The sequence below is a fragment of the Alosa pseudoharengus genome, unplaced genomic scaffold, assembly GCF_046254945.1.
Source record: "Alosa pseudoharengus isolate Yale_2024_CS ecotype anadromous, Long Island Sound unplaced genomic scaffold, YU_APseudo_1.1 YU_APseudo_1.1_scf_9, whole genome shotgun sequence".
NCBI classification, from domain to species: Eukaryota; Metazoa; Chordata; class Actinopteri; order Clupeiformes; family Clupeidae; genus Alosa; species Alosa pseudoharengus.
The window spans coordinates 20,264,746-20,274,859 of record NW_027468881.1 but is presented as its reverse complement, the minus strand read 5'-3'; the positions used below and the strand labels follow the sequence as shown (position 1 = coordinate 20,274,859).

General features: G+C 38.4%; 1 long non-coding RNA gene across 2 annotated transcripts; it reads left to right on the top strand.

The window, feature by feature from the left end:
• Positions 1-3,539: 3,539 nt before the first annotated feature.
• LOC143114405 (uncharacterized) lies at positions 3,540-7,318 on the top strand. Of its 2 annotated transcripts, XR_012984912.1 has the most exons (7): positions 3,540-3,586; positions 4,788-4,881; positions 5,426-5,498; positions 6,020-6,134; positions 6,440-6,499; positions 7,020-7,111; positions 7,208-7,318. It is a non-coding gene; the product is annotated as an uncharacterized LOC143114405 (long non-coding RNA). The 2 variants fall into 2 exon arrangements; XR_012984911.1 differs by lacking the exon at positions 6,440-6,499.
• The last annotated feature ends 2,796 nt before the right edge of the window (positions 7,319-10,114 follow it).

The following is a 10,114-nucleotide window of genomic DNA, read 5'->3' as shown; positions in this document are numbered from 1 at the left end:
GGCCGGCTATTTCTGAAAATGCAATGTTCTTTTTTTCAAATACCACACAAAACTGCAAACAGAAAGTGCAAGTGTTTTTTTATCTAGTTTTAGACACCTGTGCTAGCAACCTTAGCTTATAAATAAAATAATGATAAAATAAATATTAATACAAATTATAAAACAAATGAAAAGCATAAAAACAGGTATGTGTGTGTTTCACACCAAATAAAAATATTTTCCTCTCATAACTTTTTTAAACCTGGCAAACTATAGGCGTCAGGGTTAAGAAAGCAACACCATTGGATTTGTATATCAAAATTTCAAAAGGCCATGGCTTGAAAGTGGTCAGAGATAAAGTCCTACTGTAAATGTAAAAATCTTTGAGTAAAACAAAAGTTTATGAAGGGGATAAATTTACCCATCTAATTTGCCACTGGATGGCAAGCACCTCAAATTATGCACCTTTCAATAAATACTGGATGAACATATTTGAGCAGGTTTACTTTCCTTTTTTCATATTACCCACATAACAAATTAACAGGAAAACACCTAAGATGTATACCAACACCTAAGATGTATATGGTTTCTAAACCACAAGGCCTACAATAAAGTATTCTGGTCAAATCAGTTCCTATCGCGGGTAAACTGAGTACCCAGAAGTTCGCATCATATTGCGGGTGACTTTGTAGTTTAGAGCCCTATTTCTACTAGCCCTGCTGTCTGTACCACGTCCATTACGGACACTATCATCACGATTACCACTGCAACCTCCAAGCTATGTTGGGCAGAGGGTCGAAATAAGCATGGTATGCTTAGTGGACACCGTCGTATACACGCAGACGCACCTCCATTCAATAGACGATCGATCATAATCTCCAAAAGGATATTTTCCTTCAGATTTAGAATAGGTGAATAACATAGCCTACCTAAGACTTCATCACACGTAAACGTTTTTCAACATTTGGTGTAGGCCTATTTCTGCTTAATTTCTGCTTCAATTTATGCAACACTATGGCCTGCATCGCTTCCGCGTCATTACAAATGCACGTCTTTGTTTTTCTCGCGTGTAATACAAGTATTTCCTGAAAACTTTGCGCATCGATTTTGGGTTTGAATGAAGCTCTGAATGTCTAGCACATAGTGGAGCAGAGTACAAATGAGATTTGTCACCGTACTTGAACTATCGTCTATTTTAATCAGTATCGTTGTTTGTCACAATTAAAAAGTCTCAAGGGCCGGAATACATTATTATTTTGACATACGTCGCGGGCCGGACGGGGGCCGGATTTGGCCCGCGGGCCGGGTGTTTGAGACCCCTGGTCTATGGTGACTACGGCCCTGCTTCTGATTAACGGAATCACATCAGTACTAACCAGAGCCATAAAGAGATTAGCCTACAGTATGTTGTTACAAAAATGTCAATATTTTGTCTTGCCATGGCAAGTAATGCTTTGCTATGCTGAGGTCGATGTCTCTTTGTATTCCATTATCCATTGTATTCACTGCGATTTTCTGTATCTTTCTAATGCTTGAAAAGAGGCATCTGCAACCACCTTCTGCAACTCAGCACGGTAATTATAGGGATGGGGGATATCTAGTGACTTTTAAATGTAAATCAATCCACATGTGCTATCAATAATCATGACTTGTACTGTAAGTCTCATTCACATAACCGGAACATGCATGTAGTGTTCAAACACAATAACTCCTTTTCATGTCCTGATTACACTTTACACCAACAGGCAATTACCCTCCACCTCTATAAAAGGAGAAACAGTGTAGACAAAGTCCTATCAGTAAAGAACAATCTAGTGGAGAAGCAGACACACACACATGCTGTATAGACAACATCGAAGAACATCTCTTTGGGTAAGTAGGCATACATGTACAGTTACTTTCCTGCAATCCACTACAAGAAGAAATTATATACTGAACTTTATAAGTTATGCCATTGATGTATTCGATAGTATTACAGACATAAGACATCCGAGAAATCTAGAGACCTCTACAGTATCTTCCTTTTAGATGAAAGAAGTGAAGAGTTATTAGGCAAGTGGAGAGCAAGGTCTAGAGAAGCTATTAACTATAAAATATTTTACCTTTTATCATAGGACACAGCCTGCAAACCCACTGTCGAGCCAAGCTGATACAGTGTACTTAGTACCCATTTAGTGCTAAGGCGGATTTTATGATACCCTTGGGTTGTTGACGTTCTTTTGATGTTATTTTCCCCAGCTTCCACATGGCAAACCTGAGTGTGCTCTGCCTCTTGGTGTCACTGCTTCACCTGGCTCCTCTCCAGGCCTGCAGAGTAGGGAAAAAGGAGGAATGTGAAAGAGCCCCTTTTGTTCCCGGACACAACCTGGTTGGTGAGGGTTTTGATGTGGTAACGCTTCAGCGCAAAGGTGCTTACGTTACTGACCTGCAGACCTACCTTACCCCTACCAACACCTGTACGCTGTGTTCCAATCGTCTCATGGGGAACCAGGCGCAGAAAATGCCCCTGACCGTGCTGGACTGGAGACCCTCCAGTACTTGCAGACAGAGTCTGTCCAGCTTCTTTTTTAACTCTGTTAGCTCACTGTTAGCAAGCTGTTAGCAAGCTCCTCCTTATCCATTACAAATGACTGGAAAGTGGGCCTGGGTCTACAAAGAGTTGCTGACCAGCAACTTGCGGGAAGTCAGTCTGCCGAGGTAATTTTTGCCTCCTCTCAACAACAAGAAGACAAAACCTCGTTCACCCATCAGCTTACCTGTTCTCATTACCGGTCAGTGTCAAGATTTAATACAGCCAACTTGCCATCTTTCTGATATGAAAATAAGGAACGGGGGGGGGGGGGGGGGGTATAGGCTATGTGTGTGTGTGTGTGTGTGTGTGTGTGTGTATTGCAAGATTTATATAAAAAAATATATTGTGGGCCCGTTTACTAAACTGTGTGAAATGAATGCACAATATACTATATTACCATATACTGTAGATTCTCTAAATTCTATAATTGAGTAAAGCGAGTGCATAATTTGGTCAAATTTGGCTTTTTTTCTGTCTCAGCAGCAAGTACCGGTAGGCTAGCCTAGTTGGTTATCTTGCACAGATGCACTGTAAAACTCTGAGCAAGACATCATCTCACGCTCACAGCATAATATATAATATAGGCCTAGTGACTCACAGGGGCTTAAACAAAAAGTGCATTCTCTGCTCGTATAGTGATGATAGACAAACTGAGAGGGATAAATGACAGCAGCAAGGTTTCCCTTTATCTTATATAAATCGTGCATTCTTCATTCATAGTCTAACTTATTATATTGATCTGTCATAGATTTGCACTGAATTGATTCTCACCACACAGTAAAATTGACAGTGTTATTAAGTGTTAATTTTTCAGAGACATATTTTTCAGTGTTCATTAGTGTTAATTAGTGTAACTTCGGGAGTTGTTTGAACAAACATGTACACCCACGGTGTAATTAAAACTCACAACTTAGTGTTTTAAGTGGGTGTGAATGTACGAACTCTGGGGTGGAGTCATTTACACTTCCGGTCCTTCAGTTGAGATTTTTGAAAAGAATATGGACGCCATTGAAGTACAGCGTGGGATAGTAAAAGGTAAATTCATTTGTTCCCTCTACTTCTGTAAGCTAGCATGAAAACTACGACAAATACACAATTAAGTAATGTCACATCACAGGTATATGTTTTCATACCAACGTGTTTTACCTACTATGAAATATTGGTGACGTTAGCTTGGTCGCTAGCTAGTAGCAAGGTCGCTAGCTAGCTCAGAAAATTATTGGTAAAACATCCAGCAAGCAAACATAACTTCGGTGGGTTATAACCTTATCAAATTGAAATGGTTAAGTTTATGTTAATTTGTAATACTTAAACTGTAAACTGACATTAATGTAATATTGGAGTCAACAACGTCTTAAAGTCCTTTCTGAAATTTGAAAAGGCAGTTGGAATTTGAATACCCACTGAGGGAATAGCTCTAACATGCTAACGTAGCCTAGCTGATTAACATTAGAACTAGTTACAGCCAGAACTCCACTGTTCATAGCGATCTAACGTTAGTGTGCTGCCAAATGCTCACCTGGCACAAATGAATCTGTTGACTGATTAATTATAACAGTCTGTCGACTCATTGACGTTTGGTTGAACTGAACACTATTGCTTGCTTATAAAAAAAATTGCTGCTAGCTAACATTAGCTGAGACCACGAAGGCATTCGTTTAACTGTTAGGCATTTTACCAAACAGAGGTGTAAGGTAACCGTTAGCCTGGTTGGTTTGGTGCAGTCTCCATTCTCTGTATGGCACTGGTATTCGTTTCTGTTAGAGTCTGTTGGCTTTATTTGGGTTAGATCAATTTCTTTGTTTCCTAACTTATAAAGGGTGCAGGTAAGCCAAAGAGTGCATAAAGATATTCAGTCCATCAGGCATAACGTTACAGCTGAGCAGAGTAAGAAATGTTAATTCTCTGAAATTATGAGCAGTTTTTTTATGGATATGGTAATATGTAGATGAGTTTACTGCCTAATAAAATTATTTAAGTTATTACTTAAATACTTTCTTACTGTTGAGTTTTGAGTTTAAGTTATTACTTAAATACAACTTACTGTTGCTTAAAAAGTAGGGATTATATAAACATATTTTAAGACAAAAACACTTGCGGTTGAAACATTTGGTAACCTGTGGTAAATAATGTCAGAATAAAGTTTAGAAGTCCTTTGCTGGTTAGTTGATATACTGCTGATAGTCAAATCATTGTTGTTCTTGTATTGATGTAATTATTTTCTTTGTTTTAACAGGGTCAGCAAAATGCTCATCAATGTCCAGTACCATGGAGAAAAAAGTACCTCAAACTGCAGCCTGGTTTTTCTTTTCAAAGTTTAATTCGAGAAGGTGAGGTTTTATGTGAGTTTAGCCAAAGTCCTTTTAGGCAAGTGCCTCCACTCGGCGGCCATATTGCAACGCTTTTTTTTCCCTTTTTTCTAGCTTGTTTAGACTATGAATCAGCCTGACCATAGGCATGTTTCTTAATGATTTCACATGCACACTTTGTATCCTGGCTGGAGTTAATGCAGATCCTTATGATCCTTTTTAAGAAATACATTTGAAATCAATCAAGGTTCAAAATCCCTGTGCACAGCCCTTTTGCAGGTGCTGATGGTGTGCAGTATAACTATTAAAAAGTCAAAAACTAGTATAAATCGCACACTGAAGGGTATATTTTGTTGACTTTATTTGGCGTGAAGGCTTTAGGTTCACGTTCAAACCTGATGAAGAAAATTGTGAAACGTGTTGTTCACGCCAAATAAAGTGGGTAAGGTTAAAAAAAAAAAAAAAGATTTTGTCTTTTGTGAATTAAGCGAAATAAAATCGGAGACCGAATTTCTTAAAGCAGCCCTTTAAGATTCCAATTTGTTTTTCTTGTTCTTCAAACAAGGCTCATCAATCCACTGGTGCAAAAGAAGAGAACACCTCTGCCATAGGAGATTCAGCAGAAAAAGGCCAAACAGGTGAGCATTTAAAATTAAAATATCACTAGGAGAAATCCTTGTCTGTCTCGTCTCCAAAATGCAGAAGCCTAGCTTTGTGTTCCAGTAGTGTCTCATCAGTGGGCACATTCAATCTTGCAGCTCTGCACTGATCTGGCTGAACGTAAAGTATGTTTATTAGATTCAGTCAGATCTGCTTGCAGATCCAGTGCTGCAAGATCAAAATCCCACTGATTTCATGCTACTGGAACACGAAGCCAAGCAATTTGCTTCCTTCAGATACAGGTCTTGTTATAACCTCTCTGTACACTTTACAAGTTTACAATACTTCTGTTTGTCTGTAGAGACCCTCATCACACAACCACAGAAGTGTAATTATATTTTGAGCACTATCAGTGGTATTAAATAGCGTTTGTTTTTTGACGTTCTAGCTGCCCCCTTAGCTTTCTTGTTTGTACTCTGGAGTTACACTTTTTAGAGGGTGCATGTAAGTTTTCTCTTTACAAGTGTATCACTGTTATTGTTTCTTTTTTTACGCATAGATGGTCCAGGAGGTTCTGGAGAAGAGTTAAATGGGAGAGGAAATAATGGAGGAGTATAGTAGAGCACCTTGACACACTGTACAAGAAGGCATCTTCTGAATATCCTGGTCCATGGGTATGTTTTGTTTTGAATAAATTAATCTAATTGTATACAACAGTTAGGTCCAGTCAAACTATGAACTATTTTCTGACTGAACGAGAGGGATTCCATGGGTGGGGTTATATCAGGACATCCCTACTCAGACTTAGGTAGTGCCATTTTTACATTGATCCAATGTTATCGTTCCATTCATTCAAAGTGAGAGAACAGTGTAACATAACATCACAATTGACTGTTTGAGTGAGAAAAATAGAGTGCATGTAATAGGGTGAATAATGTAATGTGAAATAAAATGAAAAATCATTATTGTGCACATATAGCCTCACACAACCTGCCTGCAGAGTGACAAGAAAACCCTAAATTGATGTCTTTTAATCCAGGTATTTGGTAATAGAATTGCTATGTAAAAACAATATTGAACTGGTGATTGTGGGGTTGATAAATGCTATAAGGCAGAACCTTAGCTGTAGGAATATCTATTACCAACTACACAGTGGCTCCATTTTCAAAAAACTCCTGAAGACACAGCTCTTTAGAGAACATCTCCTCTCATAGCACTACTTACAACAAGTCTTGCTGATCCTAGTACTTACCACCTGTCTTGAACTGACACTCAACTGTTTAAAAACAGCACTCACTGATGCACTTATTCTTACTGTACTCTACTGTTTTTAAATTGTTGAGAGAATTGCTTTAAAACTTAAACTGCTACCATGTTAGTCGCTTTGGTTAAAAATGTGTTAGCCAAATCTAATGTAATGTAATATTACTTAAGCATATTTTAGTGGCAAGAAGCGTTAAGTCTATATTTTATCCATAATCCATGTTTAATCACTCTTCCATTTTATAGCTTGTAATGTTGTCTGAATATATCTAATATAATTTTCCTATTGTTTTTAGAAGGATACCAGTACGAAGTCAAAGAAAAAGATATGCACTCGGCATTGTGACTGTTTCCTAATCTCAGGGATCTTTACTCCACCAATGGCTATGTAAGATTTTACTCATTTCCATTTAAGGTTATATATAATAATAATGTTCAACTATTGATCTGGATAATCATAGTTCTTGCCCACATTATTTTGCAGGAACACTTCTACGATGCTGGAAGAGGGACAGGCTATCTGGCATGGCGCCTAAAGCAACGAGTGTCGCAGCGTTTGGTCAAGAACAGCTCGGGAGCCTTGGAATACATGAACACCATGCTTTTTAAGGAGGTAGACTTTCTAATGAGGAGACACAGCACTCAAAAAATCCTCCATAGAAATGCATGGGGTTAGTTTGTAACGTATGGTGTTGTTTACATATATTACACCCCCCTCCGTGACAAAACGTGGACATGTGAATACATTGAGCCAATCATGTGGTGTGTTGTGAAGACATTGATTGTGCCAATCATGTGTTGTGATCTTGCCGCTAGAGCAAGATTGGTGTTGTGAAGCCTGCCAAAATAGATGCCCGATAAGTGCCCAAAATGTTGGGTGCTGCTGAGTGGAGGGACTTGCCTAAAAGGACTTTGGGTATACCCACATGTAACATCACTTCATGGTGCATTATCTGTCTTGCTTATGGAAAATTGGCCCATTATTGCACATCTCTAGTAATAGGTTTGAAGCAAAACACAAGTTTGTCAAATTGTAAAAAATCTCTTGATTATATTGTTTTATTTCTTGTTTATGAAATGTTTACTCAGTGTTGCAGAGTATTTTCATGCATATGTGGTTATGGATTGTGAGGAACACTGTTGTATTGTTAGTCAATGATTTGTATGAGTATAAGGCCTTTGCTCAACAAAATGCTTATGGACCAAACTTTGACATATATATTGTACCTCTGCGCATTGATTTGAGCCATATCATGGCAAATGTTAATAAAAAAAGAAAAGTAATTAATTTGCTGTGGTTTGTTTAATATGTTTATTTTGATAAATATATGGCTCTAGAAACTAATTAATTAATTACTCCAATAGAGTTAATTTTGAAACTCTGATAAGAGTTAATTATGAATCACTGATGGAGTTAATGATACACTCCAATAGAGTTAATTTTAACTCTGATAGAGTTAATTATAAAACACTAGGCTAGTGTTAATATGGCAACACTATGGCAAGTGTTATTTTAACACTGATGAGTGAGGATTATATAAACTCTGGAATAGTGTTAAAATTAACACCCGTAGAGTAAAATTAACACTGGCCGATTTACTGTGCAGTTCAATACGAAACACATCTTTTTCCTTTCAAATACTGGACGATTCCGTATTTTACGGAACGGTTGGCAACCCTACTGATATTTATATTACAACATCTTGTTCTTGCTAAACCCATTTGCCTTGTTTGTTTGATTATTGTAGCCTCTAATGAAGACTAAAAAAATCGTTCTCAATTCTTCTGTTGTCTAGTTACCGTGGCCCTTGGGTACCTCCTCTGAGTCCAGAATTTCATCAACATGTCAAGTCTCTTCCACACAAATATTCCAATGACACCGCCTACTTGTACAGGCACTTTATTGATACCTACAGAACACACTACATCCACCAGGTTAATCTTGGTGGGAAGTTTAAAAGAGTAACGTCCATCCGTACCTGCTTGTCCACTTTAAACCAGATATCTGCTACCCAGGTGGAGAACTGCCTGAGTGCTGGCCTCTCAGTCGGTCTTGGTCAAGTAGAAGCCTCTGTATCCAGTGACAGCTGCAGAAAATCAGGACAGTGTGACAGGGTACACTCAGGGATTTCTGAACCACATCACTGAGGTTTCGGGTGGAAACAGGTGGTCAGGGGTGTTTTCCATGACCCAAAATGACTCAGAGGGGTTTCATAGATGGCTGAGTAGTATCAAGAAGAACCCAGAAATAGTGTCCTACTCCATACGTCCACTTCATGACCTGGTGAAGAGCACCACCGTGAGACTTAACCTTCAGAGGGAGATCAGAGCATATGTTCAAAAGAATGGACTGCCAAAAGAGTCGGAACCACAAACATGTGGCTTTGATCATCCCAACCTCTCCCCAAACTGCTGCCCCCTGCATACACACAGAGGCTGGCTCACCGTGATGGTGGCCAGGGCCTGGGCTCTGCATGGGAAACTATTAGGGCCTCCAGAGGGCTACGTTAAAGTCTTCTATGGTGGCGTCGAGCAACGGACTGCATGGATCAAGTCTTATGACCCAATAAGGCACGCACAATTTAGCTATGGACATGTTGACACAACACAACAGCTTTCGCTCCAGGTTTAGGTCAAAGGCTGGTGGTGGAAAGAAGATCACTTAGGAGGTTGTGTAGTATCCATACAAAGAGGAAATCATTACCATGACTGCTGGATGAACCAAGGTGTTTTCTCATATTCATACAGCCTTCAATGTGATCAACATCTGATTGGTCCTAAGTGCAACATGTACTGGCCTATTCCATGAAATAGACGGACTTATTTTGATCTGTTTTTGATCCTGTCATTCAATTAATCATTTATTCATCAGTCATTCAATCATTCATTTAACCACCAATTGCCATTGATGGCTATACAAATTGTGTCTGATTTGAACTGAAACTAAAAGCACTTATTGATACAAGCCCTAATTGTCAATGACAAACGACAAATTTGTTAATGAACATTATTTGAGCAAGGTCATGAGATTTGAAAGTGATTATTGAATGTAGATAGATAGATAGATAGATAGATAGATAGATAGATAGATAGATAGATAGATAGATAGATAGATACTTTATTGATCCCCAAGAGGAAATTCAAGCTGAATGTTGTCTGTATTAAAGCAATTTGAAAGTATCCACATCAAACTTCACAAAGTTAGCCTATATTGTGAATGTGTAAAATGTTCTGAAAAATAGACATAGCACTGAGATAAGTATGAAAATGAAAGCAAGTAAATAGACAGTCGATTATAACAATGCAACAGTGACCTCTTCAGTTCTAAATATTTTATGCAGCACAATGTTGCATTAGGTAAAAGTTTAATTTAGGCCTGCAGTTCCTTTTC